Below are 16,937 nucleotides of genomic sequence, written 5' to 3'. Positions count from 1 at the left end.
AATGGGTTTGGATCTGTGATCTAGTCAAGGAAAGCATTTAATTGTGAGTTTTACTGCTGGTTCACCTCATGGAAGAAACAGACCCCTTGTTTGTCAAGTCTGGCAGCCTCCAGTGGCTTGGGAGTCTAAGCCACTGGCATGGAGGGATGGGCGTGGCTATCCTAGGGGAGAGACATTCATCTCTGCAATCCCTTAGGGAAGGGGTGGTCCATGATGAGAGGGGAAGCACTGAGATGATTCTAGGATGGTTTTAAGAGAGGGGGAGAGACAAGAGGGTTGGTTATAGCATAAGGAAAAAAGAGAAGAAAATTCCTTGCATGATTCTGGGATGGGCATAGGGGACTTGAGGGATGGTAATAACATAAAAAAATACTTGCATCTTGTGGAAACAGTTGTCAGTAAGACACCCCCCCCCCAGGATACCCCTTGGTTCCATGCTGGCCCCTGCCTAAAATAATCAGTTAGTCTGGATGATGAAATGAGGAGCTTGTAGACCTGGTGATGGATGGGGGCAATGCAGTAGAGACTGAAAACTATGAAACAAGGGAAGGGTTAAAAAATACTTAAATGTCCATTTCTTGTTGGCATGAGCATATTTGCTTGATACTTTGTTTTCTCTTGAATATTAGCTCACTGCCTATTGTAACAATATATGTGGGCTCAATCTTTAGTCAATGTTACTGCCTTTGAGAATGAAACATTGCAGGAAATAGTGAGAGTTTTTAAAAATATTTTAAATAATCAGTTGCAGTCCTATATGAAAATAAAAATGTTAGGTGGGTACAAGGTAAAAGAACCTCTGCATGGGGTGTGCACAGATGTTTGCCTCTAACAATAATGTTTTCTCCAGTTTTGTTTTGTTTTTTAGGTATTACAATTGCAAAAAACTAAGTTACATCCAACTACGTGTATTTAGGGGACTACCTGAATTAACCGAAACTGCAAATGACTGACAGCAAGATAACCAACACCGGAAGATCGACAACAGAGAATACCGACAGTTGAGAATCCCGATGCTGAGAAAACCGACATGTTAAGGTAAGGATGCAATAGGGACGGAAGTTAGGGTCAGGGTGTGGGTAAGGTAAGTGTGTGATAGTGACGGATGTTAGGGTAGGGTACGGGTGAGGTAAGTGCGTGATAGTGACGGACTTTAGGTTTAGTGGCGGGTTAAGTGAGTTAGGGTTAGGGTGCGGGTAAGGTAAGTGTGCGATAGTGATGGACTTAAGGGTTTGGGGTGGATTAAGTGAGTTAGGGTTAGGGTGCGGCTAAGGTAAGTGTGCGATAGTGACAGACTTAAGGGTTAGGGGCAGATTGAGTTAGGGTTAGGGTGCGGGTAAGGTAAGTGTGCAATAGTGACGGACCTTAGGGTTATTGTTTGGGTTAAGGTTAGTGCATATATAGTTGTGTATGTAGGATTTAGTGTAGGTTTGTAAGGTTTTTGGTGTGCTTGTGTTGTGTGTGTGTTTTTCAGGAAAGTTATTTGTTTTGTTGATTGTTGGGATTGTGGTTTGTCGGGCACGTGAAGTTTCGTGTTTTTGAACTTTCGGTTTTGTCGTGTCAGTTATTTCGTTTTCTGTGTTTTGGCGTGTCAGTGTTATCAGGTAGACCCGTATTTTGATGTTATACATACATAAGTAATCAGTTTCATTCTAAAGAAGCTGAGCATTTGTTTAAGAGCATTTGTATTTCAGGGGATCATACATGCAAGTTTTTTCCTCTACTCTTAGAATGATATAATGGAAGATTAATATATCAACCTGCCTAGTGAAGAGATACAGGTTACTTAAATGCATGTAAGATATGGTCACCAAATCTAGTCACAGTACAAGAAATGCAATGAGCAAGGAATGGAATAAACTGGAGAAATGGTGTGTTCTATCTTTTTCTCTTATTTCCTATGGCTGGCAGATACTGTAAGTGTATATTATTACCAAGGACCTCAGAATATATTCTGCCGCATATAGAGATATAACTGGATTTTGCCAAAGGTAACATATCTGGAACAGCACCTTAACCATTAGCATCCATGTCATACTATGCTCACATATCCTCAAGCTAAATTCCCTCCATTAGCCTTTATGCCCTACCATTTCCTGGGCTAATTAAGCTTACGCCACTTTATTTGCCTCTATGCCCTAACAGTCTCAGGGGCATTCACGCTTAGTTCACTTCTGATAGACACTGCAGAGTTTGCAGATGGCATCATATTACTGACAAGAGGGTAAATTTAGATAATGCCATCCTTGGAAACCTCAAGTAAAATCAAGTCCAGGAGACTGCTTCCAGCTAAAAAGAAAAATCACAGATTTATCAACCAGATGGCCTGTGAGAATTTTCTCAAGCCCTCCTTTCAGCCTTCCCTCTAGTATACATATACTACTCCACAGTGCATAATAAACACATTACACTATTTATTCTAATGATAGTTGCATATGGAGCTTTACTATTACAATTGTTGCAGCTCTTGTACTTATATGCAGATCTAAACAACTACCTAAGGGCTTATCATTGCTGTTAAGGCCCTGCGTTTCAGGACTGGTTGCATCTCATGTAGTACAAAACCTGAAAGGTAATGCCACTGCCAAAAACTGATACTTTATATACTGGGATATCTTAAAAACACTCTGACAGGGAAACGTTTTACCTTTACTACAGCAAATTGGGCCTCTCTAACCCCTAACCCATCTCATCTGCATTTTGCCACCTCTCCTTAATGCTTGCCTATCTTGTCTTTTCTGAGTAATCTGTAGTTTGCTGTTATACCTCATTGCCCCATCTCTTTCTTCTCATTGGCCCACTTTCTGTTTTACAGTGACCCATCCTATCTTCCTATTGGCTCACATGCTGTACTACAGTGGGCCATCCTCTTTTCTCATTCATCCATTTTCTGCTCTTCTCCTCCATATCAGCCTTACTCTCCTCCATTTCTCAGCCATCTTCCCACCTAAGATTCAGGCGCTGTAGAGCACCACCCCCACATCTTTATCTACTCCCAGTCTTCCTGTACTCCCATCCTCCTGAACCCTCCATTTCCGTTTACCCAACTAAACTGAAGTTCTTGCCATCCGCTTGTATTTATTCTTGTGCACTTCTTTTATAACTCATCTTCCATTCAGTTTCTGTGCTGTACTTCTCCTGCATTAATGCTTATAGCTTATCTACCTGTCTGTCTGTTTTTTAGATGTTTTTTTTCCATACTTTCTCCTTTCTCTTCTTCTGAGTGATACTAATTTTCCCTTCCCTTGTTACATTTTTTTCAGATTTATTCCTTCTTTCACATGCCATTGTCTTCCTTAATCATTATCAAAACTCCTTCTTTCTTTTCTCCCACTCTCCTTTTTAAATTTTGTCATCATCTGTCCTCTTCATTAAATTTCCTCCATTTTCCCTGCCTGTGACTCTTATCACCCCTCATCAGCCTCCCCAAAGTATCTCCTCTGCACCATCCATCGCACTTTTCAAGACATCACTAAAGTCACACCTCTTGCAATCATGGCTCTGTCCCTGTATCACATAAAATCTTTTCTGCTCTCCTCCTAACTGGCCACACCTCATCTCCTCACTGCTTACCTCAACAATTCTGTACTACTCAAATACTCCCCCATCAGGAACTACTATCCTACAAACTATTTCTCAGGCTATGACATATCTCCCGAATAGCATTATTTTCCAGATTCCATTCATTAATTTTTATGTTTTGTACTACCAATACAGAATTCAAAGTTTTGCTATCTATATAACATGCTTGCTCAAATAAAACTAAGGTACGAAAAATCTCCTTGATTGTATATATGCCACTGTATAGAAATTTTCTGTCATTCATGGATTATGCGTTTATCATATAAAGACATGGAGCTCTGATTGTACATATGCCTCTATACAGAATTTTTTTTTGTCATTTATTGTATTTGTACTGTTATGTTATGGAGCTTTTCTCCCCGGGCCTCTGCTGTAAATGGACCTTGTTCCAGTCAGACTTTCCCGGTAAACAAATGTTAAATAAAAAAATAAAAATAAAATCATAACTCCATGTTTATCATGGCTGCCTCTCTGGATCCTCTTTTCTTCCCTCCCTATATGTTATCTTCTTGTTCTCTTTCTGATACTGCTTCTTGCCTGACCACCTCTGGATTTACAGACCTCTCAATCACTTAGCTCATGAAATCTGGGCAAAGCTTGACATAATGTGGGGACAAAGAACCAAAAATAGGGACAGATTTTAGATATTGTTCTTATAAACTTAGAAAGCTGCTAGGATAACAGGATTTGTATTAGCATACATTTTATGAAGGATCTGAAGTCTGAAACTCAAATTTGTCATTATTTCTTGACTTCAGCTCTTAGATCATCCAAATGATCTGCAGGAAACCACAAATTTTTTGAAGAACAGATCAAAAATATGAGGCAAAAATCTGGATATCCGGCAAAAACCTGGACTGTTGAAAGGTATGACCTGCCTTCCCTCCATTGTTCATTAGCTCAGCTTGCCACTGTCTATTTACATTGACTTCCTGTTTCTTATTCCCCCTTAAACTGCATTCACTTCATGTATCTTTTCCTTCCTCCCTGCCTCCCGCCTACTCTCATGGCCCTGGATTCTTGCACTGCCCTTCTCCCTGTCACCCTTGCCTGCACATCTCTGACTTGCTTTGCCTATGTCTTTCTGTCCCAGGCCTCCCACTTTCTACCTTTCCCTACACTCATATTGCTGCTATTCTTCTAATATCCCTTTAAATTAAATCCCGTTTCTCCTTCTTGTCTGATTAGGCAACTTACTGCCCTGTCTAGCTCTAGAAGCCTTCACTGAAGCTCCCTTGCTTCCTTGCATCTCACAAATCCTCATCCACCACAAAGTTGCTGGAAACAGCCCCTGCCCCACACCCCAAACACATCACCTACCTCTGCCCTACTTCTGTCATTCCCAGAATGCCTTGATCCTTTCCTTTTACCGCATCCTCCTACTCTTCCAGTATCAGTCATTCATTCATAGCCAAGCATCGCTTCCGTCTGCTTGAACGGCTGCTTCAGTCTACTTTCATTGTAATGTCCTGCTCTTTTACTTTCTGACTCCTTATCCTGTTCTTATAGATTTGTGGATTCTTACTAAGCTTATGGCTAAAGAGACCACTGAGAAGTCCAGCCAGATCATGCAGCACTGATAGGAGCTGTATCTTACTTATCCTTCTGTCCTCTCCTACATGCCCTACCCTCCCATGTTATCTTCCTTTCTGCCCTGGCACTACCCCATGCTAACCAGACTAGAATGCAGTATATCAGTAATTCCTTGTGCCAGCCCTGTGGTAGAAATTCATTCAGCAGTGTATAGTGTCCATATAGCATCTGCCTACTTCTTAAGACCAAAATCCATTAACAAGTATATGCCTACTGAGTTAAAACAAAGTTATCAGTTAATTAATTAATTAATAATACTAATACTAATAATAATAATAATAATGATAATAGCAACAATAATAACAGTAATAATCATCATAATAATCTTCCACTTATCATTATATTAATAGTATTTGTACATGTGCATACTTACAATACACAAATGTATACAATTTCATATGATACAGTTTCTAGTTATTTACTTAGTTGAGCAAATATTTCATTTTCCCTTATTTATGAATGTTTCATTATACTGCACAACATTGGGTTAGATCATGCTATTGTATATTGACTATTTACTCAGAGGATTAGCCATTATGTCAACAAAAAGCAATTGAGCAATTAATGCTCCTTGTGATGCATAAAAAATCTGTATGATGCAATGACTGGCAATTAACATTCAAAAAGTGGCACGCTGATTGTCCAGACCAACCAGCGTGCCCATTGTAAATCCAAGCATGTACCAATGGAAAAAAGTCCAGTTGCCTGGACTTTCTTGCATTAATATATGCCATAAAAATTTCATTTTTGTTTCACTTAAAAAAATAATAAACTTACAAAACCAGTGACTTGCAACCAATGAGAGAGATGGGCAGACAAAAATAAAAGGATAATCAGGTATGTTATGCAAAACTAGAGAAACTTACCTGGTTATCCATTTATTTTCTATGTCCTGTCTCACCCTCATCATTAAACCACACCAGCCATGGGTAAATCTTCAATTCATCAGTTATTGCCATAATATCTGTTGTCTGTTTTTCATGTAGACCTTCTGTGTTTAGGCTGCAGATTAAAAGCTGTGTTCCATAAAATCTGAGAAAGATCAGAAGCATCTAAACACAGAAGGTGTACATGAAAAGCAGACTACCAGTATTATATTGTTTTTTATGCATACTATCAAAACAGCAATACAAGTTTAGTACATAGAGAAACAAGTGTTGTAGCCATAATATCACAAAATACAAAATAAACACAACTTTCTGCATCCCAAGGCTTTATTTTCCTCCCTGAGGAATGAACCTGAAGGTAGCATATATATATATATATATATATATATATATATATATATATATATATATATATATATATATATATATTTATATATATATATGTGTGTGTGTGTGTGTATTTATATATATAGATATAGATAGATAAAGATAGATATAGATATTTATATAGGACTTCACCATTCTTCCCATAGGTATTATCTCTATGTCTCTCAGTTTTCTCAGTGCACAAAGTGTTAATGATGCATAACTTCTCATATTAACAATCTGTCTCCCTGTCTCTGCCTATTATTGACCATTATACAATGACCCCCCATTAATATTCAAAAACGTGCATGCTGATTGGTCACTGTGCACGTTGTAAATCAGAGTTATAGTAATGAAAAAAGGTCCGGTCACTGGAACATTTTCCATTACTATAACTCTTTTTTTACAGCAAGGAAGAATGCAAGATCTCCGTTGCTTCACACTGTCTTGCTATGTTAAACAAGTTTAACATAGCAAGACAGCTTTAATAAAAGCAACGGAGATTCTCCGTTGCTTTTTTAAAGCTGTCTCACTATGTTAAACCCATTTAACATAACGAAACAGTTTGTAAAGAGCAACGGAGATCTTGCTTTCTCCGTTGCTTTTGCCCACAGCTCTGATGTACTGCATAGGCATATGCATGCGCACTACATCAGAACTGCCGCAGAATACCAGACAGCTGTGGAAGGGCAGCAAGAAGGCATTATATAATGCCATTATTTAAGAAAAGTATTTTTTTCTTAAATAATGTCATTGTATAATAGCAGTAACCCACTTCTGGGTGTGGGTAATGCTGGATTTACCCACGGTTGGCTTTGTTTGGCTACTCGGGCTTCGCCATCCCCAGGTGTGGGTTATTGCTATAATAAACTCCTACATACCATGATGTCTATAGCCCTACTTTTTTCCTTTCCACTGAGCCTGGCATCCTATTATTTCCATGGGGTTATAGGCTTACTGTACACATTCATGCCAGCTGTGTTGTCACAGCAGAATGTTTAGCTAAGGAAACTTGACACATTTGGTGGGCATATCAATGATTAGAGGTGCATACTTTAAATAAAAAACAAATTCACTATTTCACAAAAAACAATTCATGTTATGACTCTCAGCTGCTGAAAGAGAAAGCCATTGTACATCATTGGGCAAAACAGCATGATGCATAGAAAGACAGACTGACAGGTAGATAGACAGATATATAGGCTTATAGGTTCATAGGTGTATACTAGGCCAATGAATGCAGGCGGCCTTTATAACCCTTTATGTGCATCCCATATTATGTATCTGACCATTATATTACTCAAAATAAGCAGCAACTAAGTTAAAATTGATGTATGCCCAGTGTAATGATTTCTCAGTATGCTGCTAGAGGTAACAAAGCAACTTGAACCTGATTGCAATTACAGACAGAAATGAAAATAAATAGCTATCAAACTCAGATAATGAGGTTGCAGTACAATTCCCTGCTTACACTCAATCAGCTTTCACTTTTATTCAGCAAGACAAAGAAAAAAAATGTTATACATCAAAGTAACCTTGAAATCAATGTCACCCCTGTTGTTACATAGAGCCAGACACTAAATCATAATATGTACTTGCTGTGATGAAACAAATTCACGGAAAGTGCATTATTCATAATGTTGAAGTATTAAGACTGCCTTTGTACTCTGTGAATACAGGTAAGACAATCGCAGTGAAAACATGCATTTACAGGAGCCAGTTGTCAACTAAAGACAACTATTTGTCATTACTGAATGCTGTTTGTTTTTGGATGCAGGTGGTAAAGACAAAAAAAATGTCACATGCGAGTTCAAAGAATTATTTCATAATCTATTTTAAAGACAATTTGTGCAGAAAAAGTACAGTCTCTTACAATTTATACACTTGGTTAGAATCCAAAAAAAGTCACAGTTCAGATGCAGGCAATGTTTTTAAGAAATGACCAGTGATATGCAAGTCTGAAATATGAAAAATAAATTATGTACTTTGACTTTATGCAATGTCAACTGCTCCTCCCCTGATCCTACTCAACCCACTGAATAGGTTTAAAATCAGGGTTCAGAACACAGCTTGAACGACTGGATATCCAAAAAGAAGAGAAAGAAATACAGCCAACCGACCAACCAAGTGGGTCAGGCTGATATTTTCATTAGTAGCAAGCTCATCTCTAATAGCCATTTACTACTGGCAGGTTGTGTGGCTATGGAGAGCTTGGATAACAAGTTTGATCTACTGATGAAGGACCTGCAAAAAAAGAAGTATTCTGTCCTGGAAAATATGCCCAAAATGTATTAAAAAAATGAAGAACATGGAGGTGACACAGTCTGATGTGTTACATCATAACTCAAAACTGAATAAAGTAAGACAGCATTCTGAACCAGTATAGGCTAGGCTAGAATATACAGAGGCTGAGCTCATCAGTTTAGAGGATTGTTGTCACCAAGGTCACGAGGGTGCTGAAACGAGCCGAAGCTAATGACTGTACAGACCATTTTATTAAATAGAAGTTGGAAGAATGATTCACCATCCCCCAAGAAGATATGTTAGTAGAGTGTGCTCAGAGAACTTATGTTTCTTTGTAGCACAGAGCAAGAATCCCCAGACCAATGCTGGTACAAGTTGTACATTACCAGATAAAGTTGAGAATCCTGTCAGAATTTTAGACTCCAGATAAGTGTGAATCATTAATAGAATACAGGTTTAGGTCAGTAATGACTATGCGCCTGAAATCCAAATGCATAAGGCAGCATTCAAGTAGGCTATAATGGTATGCGGAAAAGAGAAGTTAAAATGCAAGCTCCAGTATCTCACACACTTAAAGGTATGGCTGCATGGACCTAAAGGCACATTTAATACTCCTGAGGAGTTTTACAGAAGTTATTTGGTGCTTCCTCAGAGAAAATGGGGGCTGTCCTGACTTCTTCTGGTGTTACTTTGTTTAACACTACTGAAAATATTGCTCCTGTCTCTCTGGGCTATTTCTGTTGTTTAAAACCCAACTGGTGCACCACCAAAGAACGTCTCTTGCCAGGGATATCTGATGTCTGGCAAATAGATTTTAATGATTTTTTTCTTTCTTTATTGAGACAGAAGGTCCATTAGTGGATCGCTTTTGCTCTTCTTACTTATGCAAGTTTTGCTTCAGATATTTTGCCAGGTATGGGACATCAGGGCAAACATATGCTTGGTGGGCTAATATTTTATTTGTCTCTGTAACCAATGAACAGTAGAGCTGCAACAATTATTGTCCTTTTTCTACTACACTTATCTTATTGAACTCTAAATAATTGGGAAATGGGGCATAGCATAAGCATAGAACGGGTTTGACTAACACTGTGGGAGGCATAGCTTAGTACTAGGCTAACTGCCCATGTGGGCCATTTTAAGCCTAGCCAGTTTCCTCATTTGAAAATGGAACCCTGCACCTTAGGTTTCTAAGGCAAACACCTTAACCATTATGCCAACCTCCCACATGTGTAAGCATAGCATGAGTTTGAGTAACAGTGTGGAATTTGTGATATTAAACCCTTTATTTCCTCCTCAGGGGATAAATTTGAGCCCACAATGGCTGTCCAAATAGAGGTACAGTTCTTCCTCCTTAGGTTTGATAGTGTTACATGTGTATATAGTTGCTATTTCTTGTTTCTAATGTCTCATTCTGGATTCATATGCAGTGTGAATTTTTAACATAAAAACTGCAAAGGTATGGTGTATATTTAATGGGAAACCCAATAGTTAAGCCTTCAGTAATTGTGTCTGCCAAGTATTTTGGGTGTCAGATTTGACAACTGCTTGCTTTTATGGATTCATACATGATGACTATTTGGAATGTAAATGGTTTTACAAATCTTGCTTAAAAATGGGGAATTTTACATTGTGTTTAGCTGAGTAAACCCCATTTTGTGATGCTCCAGGAAACTCATTTGAGAAATCAGGAGCCTTTAATAATAGAAGGTCATTTGTACAAAGTTCTTTTTCTGGCTATCCAGAGGACAGAATAAGCAGTACTGCTATTTTGAAAAGAACAGGGTCAACATTTGGCCCATTATTCCAGCTTATAGACCTGGTAGCATGAAAGGATGGCTGGAAGGGAGTTTCCTAACTTTGTGTAGTGTGTGCATTCCTTCGGGAGTCCCTTCTGATGTTTTGCCTTCCCTAATAAGATCATGTGTGGTTTTCCAGAAAGGATTTACACTTCGGGCCAGTGATTAGAGTGCATTCTGTTCATTAGAGAAGGAGGAGCACTCCATTCAACTTAAGCACTCAAACCATTCATTTCTCAGCCCGGCACTTGCTCAAAACTCATAGCAAGCACTAATAAACCCTAGCTCTTGACCCTCCTATACTGTACAGAAGGACAAGGCTCTCTATTCGACCTTACCACCCAATCAGTGAAACAGTTCACAGTACCTATCCAGGCATGTCCAAAGGGCAGTTTCAGGTGTACTCTCCAGTCCAACTGGTGAATCTGGGCATTTTGAGGCAATGTTACAACTGCCTCATGTACACAGACAACTCTCTCCCCCTACCACCAAACACTAATACATGCAGAGATGCAGTTACACAGCCAAACTGGAGGCTAAGCTCTCTCAACCCAAGACTGGATCAGACAGTCAAGAGGAGAAGGGAATTACTTGCATCACATCACCAGTCTCACATAGACCTATTAAACCAGCACCGGCAAAAAACCCACATAAATACACAAAAACATACTCAGAGGCTCTAAATAAAAATCTGCAAAAGCAACAGAGACCCCCAAAGCAGACATCCAATCAACCTCCATCCCCTAACACAAACCATGAAACACATACTTCAAAAAACCAGAGTGCCACGCAATCACAGCCCTTAAGGCAAAATAACATACCCAACATACTAGTAATAGGCGACTCTATAGTCAGGCACACTGGCGCCCCACTCACTAGGCTGAATAAGGAGAAGGTTACTGTTAGCTGCCTGTCAGGTGCCAGGATCCACCACATAACACAAGCATGCAGGTTACTCCAGAACAAGTACAAATATGACTCTGTCATTGTCCATGTTGGTGTGAATGACCTGAGCCATACCTCCCTGGACTACATGAAATGAGACATGGAAGAGCTCTCTGATCACATAGCCCAGGCCAGTATGACCCTGACCCTGAGTAGCATCTGGCCCTCAACAAGAATGATACCACGGCATAAAGAAAAAAATATCAATTTCAACAATTGGCTAAGCTTCTGGTGTCATTCAAAGGGGATCCAGTTTCTGTCCACCTGGGATGACATGCTCGACAAGCCACGCTGCTTCACTAGAAATGGCTTGCACCTGTCACCCTTAAACTTTCAAATACTGGCCAAGGCTCCTTCCATCCCCATAGTGCCTTTTTTAGGCAAGGCTCAAAAGACAAACCCACCACCGTAAATAGCACAAGTAACAAAAAACTGAGGGTAATGCTATTCCGTGCCTGAAGTCTAAACCTCAAAATGCACGCATTCGAGGCACTCCTCTGTATGGAGAAAATCGATATATGTGCAGTAACAGAAACTTGGTTTAAGGCTCCAGAGAGCACCCCAGCACTACCAGGCTACAACTCATACCATACATTTTGGCCATAGAACCCAGACCGAAATACAAAAGGCAGAGGAGTATCCATATTCATCAAAGATACCCACACCTCCAGGTTGGTGGCACAGCACGATGCTTCAGAGATCATCCACGTGCAACTAACAATGGGCAAAACTGCAATTCAAATGGTAGCTTGCTACAGATCACCCACCATGTCCCAAGACCCCCATTCTGCATTTCTGGAAACATTAGGAAACATAAAGGTCCTACCAAATACCCTAATATTGGGTGATTTCAATTACCCAAACATTAACTGGGAGAAATACTCAAGTACTAACTCCCTTGCCCAACATTTCCTAGAATTTATAAACTCAAATGCCCTGGATCAACTGGTCAACACCCCCACCAGAGGTGACAACATATTGGACTTGGACATCACCAACATGGGCGACCGGTGTTCCACACCAAAGATCAACCCCTCGCCGGTTATATCTGACCATAAACTAATCACTCTGGACATCCACATTCCGCCCCCACCCCCGGTCAAGGAAACCGCCATGAAAAACTTTTCAAAAGCAAACTTCACATTACTTAAGACCGAGGCGGAAAGTTTCAAAGCCTCCATGCTAAAGGATAACTCTGTCCAAGCTGCAAAATCCTTTACTAATGCACTAAGAATGCATGGATCGTGCTATCCCAAGCAAAACCAAGTCTCACTCCTCCAAGAAAAGGAAACCAGTCTGGTGGACCCCTGTCATAAACAAGCTATACGACAGAAGGAGGAAACTAGTACAGAAAAAGTGTAAAATCCCAAGAAGGGAAGACATCCTAGATCAGTATCAGCAAGAAACTAAGATCCCTCATAAAATCATCCAAGGCTAGCTTCAAAAGAAAAATTGCCAAGGACTCCAAAGATAACCACAAGGCATTCTTTAGCTATGTCAAGAATCTAAGTGGCAATTCTCAGATCTGCTCGGAGTTGGTGCAGAATGGCACAAAATACACTGAACCGACCAATATCGCCAACAAACTTCACCCCCCCTCTCACCCCCAAAAGGGCCCATAACCATACTAGAAGAATGTAGAGCCCCTGAAATCACAGACACTCAGGTTAAAACAGCCCTCTCCAAAGCCACAAATACAGCATTAATGGACCAGATGGTGTCCCAGGCTGCATCCTACATGAGCTCAAAGATGAACTAACCCCTCACCTAAACACACTGTTCAAACTCAGCCTCTCCACAGGCTACATATCCATAGAGAGGCACACAGCAACAGTTATTCTGCTCCACAAAGGTGGAGCCACAACAGACCCTGGGAACTATCACCCTATAAGCCTGACCAGCTTGGTCTGCAAGGCTATGAAGTGCATCATCATGGAACTCATTAACAGAGACATTGGGAACCTCCAAACACTGGACCCTACCCAGTTCAGCTATGTTAAGGGCAGATCATGCCTCCTAAACCTGGTGGACTTCTTTGAGACAGTTACCAAGGTTATAGATGAGGGAAAGGTGGTCCACACAGCCTACCTAGACCTTGCAAAGGCTTTTGACACCATTCCCCATTATGGTATTATAGACAAGATCACCAGCCTGAACATAAACCCTCATGTTACAAGATGGGTTGCCAACTGGCTCATGAACAGAACCGACATGGTAAGAGTTGCGGGAGCTATGTCCTACTTTAAACCAGTTACAAGCGTCGTTCCCCAGGGCTCAGTCCTAGCACCCCTCCTGTTCGGCATATACTTTTCAGAGGTACAGGCAAGAACATGAGGATTATGTCTGACCAAGTTTGCAGACGACTGCAAACTATGGGCTATAACTGACTCTCTGACTGACACAGACATCCTCCAAAAGGGTCTCACTGAGACAGATACCTGTTGTCAAAATCATTGCCTCAAGCTAAATGCCAAAAAGTGCATAGTCATCCCCACAAACTACCACATAGGTGGTGGTCCCCTAAATACGGAAGACGTAATAAGGGATCTAGGGATCCAAGTAGATAGTAATCTCTCCTTTGATAATCACATTGCCAAATTGGTTAGAAAATCCTTCTATGTGGCCCACCTAATCACAAAAGAGTTCGCATCCAGATCAAAAGAGGTCATTGTGCCCCTCTACTCATCACTCATCAGACCCATCATAGAGTATAACTCCCCATTTGAAATGTACCTTACAAGACATCTGCAACAGCTGGAAAGACCTCAGAAGTACCTCGCCAAGAGGATCACTGGCCTCAGACAGATGCCTTATGCAGCTTGACTAAAGAAACTCCAGCTGTACTCAGTTGCATACTACCTACTCAGAGGTGATCTCTGCCTGACATACAAGGCCATGTACAACCCAGAATTGATGGACATACTCCACCTAAAGAAAACCATATCCCCTCGAGCCACACACTCTAGGGACCTAAACCTCACCACAACAATAAATAGGTCATGCTATAGGGATAGATTCCTGTCCCAGAGACTTCCCATGCTTTGGAACAAGATTCCAATCTACATTAGACAAAGCTCCTTGTTAACACTCTTCAAGAGAAACCATGACAAATGGATGGGAAACAGAAAGTTTACCCCAGGGATCACTTCAGTGGCTCTGCTGGACAGAGGCACAGAGAACTAATCTAAGGGGCCGGCAAAAGCCAACACATTCTGCCTAGGCTTATAAATGCCTTCAGGCAGATAGCCTAGTACCTACCTATGAACCTATGAACCTATTCCATGCTGGAACTATATTCCAAGATTCAGAGCAAAGCTTAGAAAATTTACATCCGTGGTTAGGATGGTTGATGTCCATCAATGTCTTATACTTCTTGAATCCTGGTATGCCTGCTTTTCACCTAAATTTGCTTCATATTCTAGAATAGGTAAATGTTCTGTTACGATGGAAGAAGCACATTTATCTATCAGATTATGCCCTAATGGTTTTGAGATTCACTGGAGACTGCAATTTTCTTTTTTTTTTTGAGGGTCACTGGATGTTGAATTTATTTTATTGCCAAGATCAGAAATTTTGGGATAAATTCTGAAACTATATCCAGAGTTGGGCAGGCATATTCAAGGACTCTAATATTTCTGCATACCAGCAATGGGAGAATTCTAAGTTAGCTTTTACAGTCTCTGCCTTTGTCACAATACATTAAAACCTAGATCACTTCAACAATTCCTTTTAACACAGCAGTGCTTTTCAATGAATGCTACTATTAGAACTAATAAAATGATAAAAAATTGAAAAGATAAAATTACTGGTTTATTGGACTACAAAGCTGTGTATGCAAAGATGGCTCTTAAAACTTATCAGGGAACACTGTGACGCATTAATGAACCCAGTATTACAAAATAAAGTAACACCATCTCTCACCATGCTATCAACAGGTAAAGCATCGGGTCTGGTATGGATGGCCTGTCATTTAAAATTTATAAATGGTTTGAACAAAAATGCAGTTTGAATTTTGCGAGGATTGCTAACTGCATTTTGGTATAAGGCAGCCATTGTCCAGCTTCCTGGCATCAAGATATTCTATCCCTAATTGTAAAAACTAATAAAGATACAGCAGAAGTAGCCTCTTGCAGTTCTATATCAATGTCAAACCATGTTTATAAGTTAATTATGTCATGCTATCTTCAAAATTAGTGAGTTGTTTGCCTTCCCTGATGCATCTTGATCAGACAGGTTTTGTCTTGGGCCATAATATTAGTGGCAGCATGTTTAAAACATTTTTAATAATCAAATATGCAGACAGGCAGAAAGTTCCCTTGTTGTTGCACAGCTTGGGTGTGAAGTTTTTACACAGAGTTAGTTGTGAGTACCCTTTTGAGCATTTCCAATGTACATCTTCCCCTTCTAAGTTTATTGACATATTTATGCTGTTTCTTCGGATGAAATGCAAGTAGGTGGCTAGTTGTCTGCATCTTTTAAACATACTATGGGCAGCAGGCAGGGTTTTCCATTACCCACATTCCATTTTGCCATATATTTGTAACCTTTTGCAATAAAAATTAGATATGAATATATAGCAGAGTATGAACGTGTAAAATATTTTTTATGTGGATGATTTATTTTTATCCTCCCTGAAACTGAAAAGGGCCTCCACAGAGTGTATATTAATCTAGATTATTATAGAGGACTCACAGTCTATAAAATAATTGTACAGAGAATGGAGACACACAGGATACATTATGTACCATCTGTAGAGAAAATTGAGACACACAGGATACATTATGGACCATCAACTGGATTTATACAAAAATGTCCATTGTTAGAGATATTTCTGTTAAGTATCTAGGATTGCTTATGGCTAACTCTGTTCATAAATCAAAAGTGGTTAATAACAAGATGCAGATATCACAGTTAAAAAATGATTTAACTACAGAAACTGGTATTTTAAGACTCAGATAATTCATGCAATAAGCTGTTATGTCCTCCCTATGGTGATTTATCAGGTGCAGGGCATTCCATACTCTATGAATAGATATGTTATAAGCCAAAGGAAAAAATGTATAATTGAATTTCATGGGAAGAGAAACAAGCATATAGAATATCTGGGAAAATAATTTCTCTCCCCCTTCTTGGGTGGAAGGGGATTGGTTTACTCAGTCTGGAATATTGCATCCACAGCAAGGCTTTTATAGTCCTAGTTACTGACTCATATAGCCTAATTTGAAAATGTATGGCACTCTGTTATTTAGAAAGAAACAGAGGTGTAGATGAAGCTGTTTGTAGGGAGCCATAATTTCTAAAAGATAGTTTAACCATGATGTTATTCATAGTGTTTAATTATGTCATGCAAATACTGTATAGCACCAACTTGGGGACATGAAAAAAGGCCTTACCCTAATCTCTTAGCCTCTTTTTTTTACTTTTCACTCTGCTTGGGATAAAGCTTTTTTCATGAGATGTGAGGGGTTGCAATTCTGAGGCCATCTCTTTTTGGGTGGAGGCGTTGTCTCCTGACACAAGT

This window comes from Protopterus annectens, chromosome 12.part0 (genome assembly GCF_019279795.1).
Source record: "Protopterus annectens isolate FY-2018-M chromosome 12.part0, PAN1.0, whole genome shotgun sequence".
NCBI lineage: Eukaryota > Metazoa > Chordata > Ceratodontiformes > Protopteridae > Protopterus > Protopterus annectens.
Note: the sequence above shows the minus strand (reverse complement) of the source record.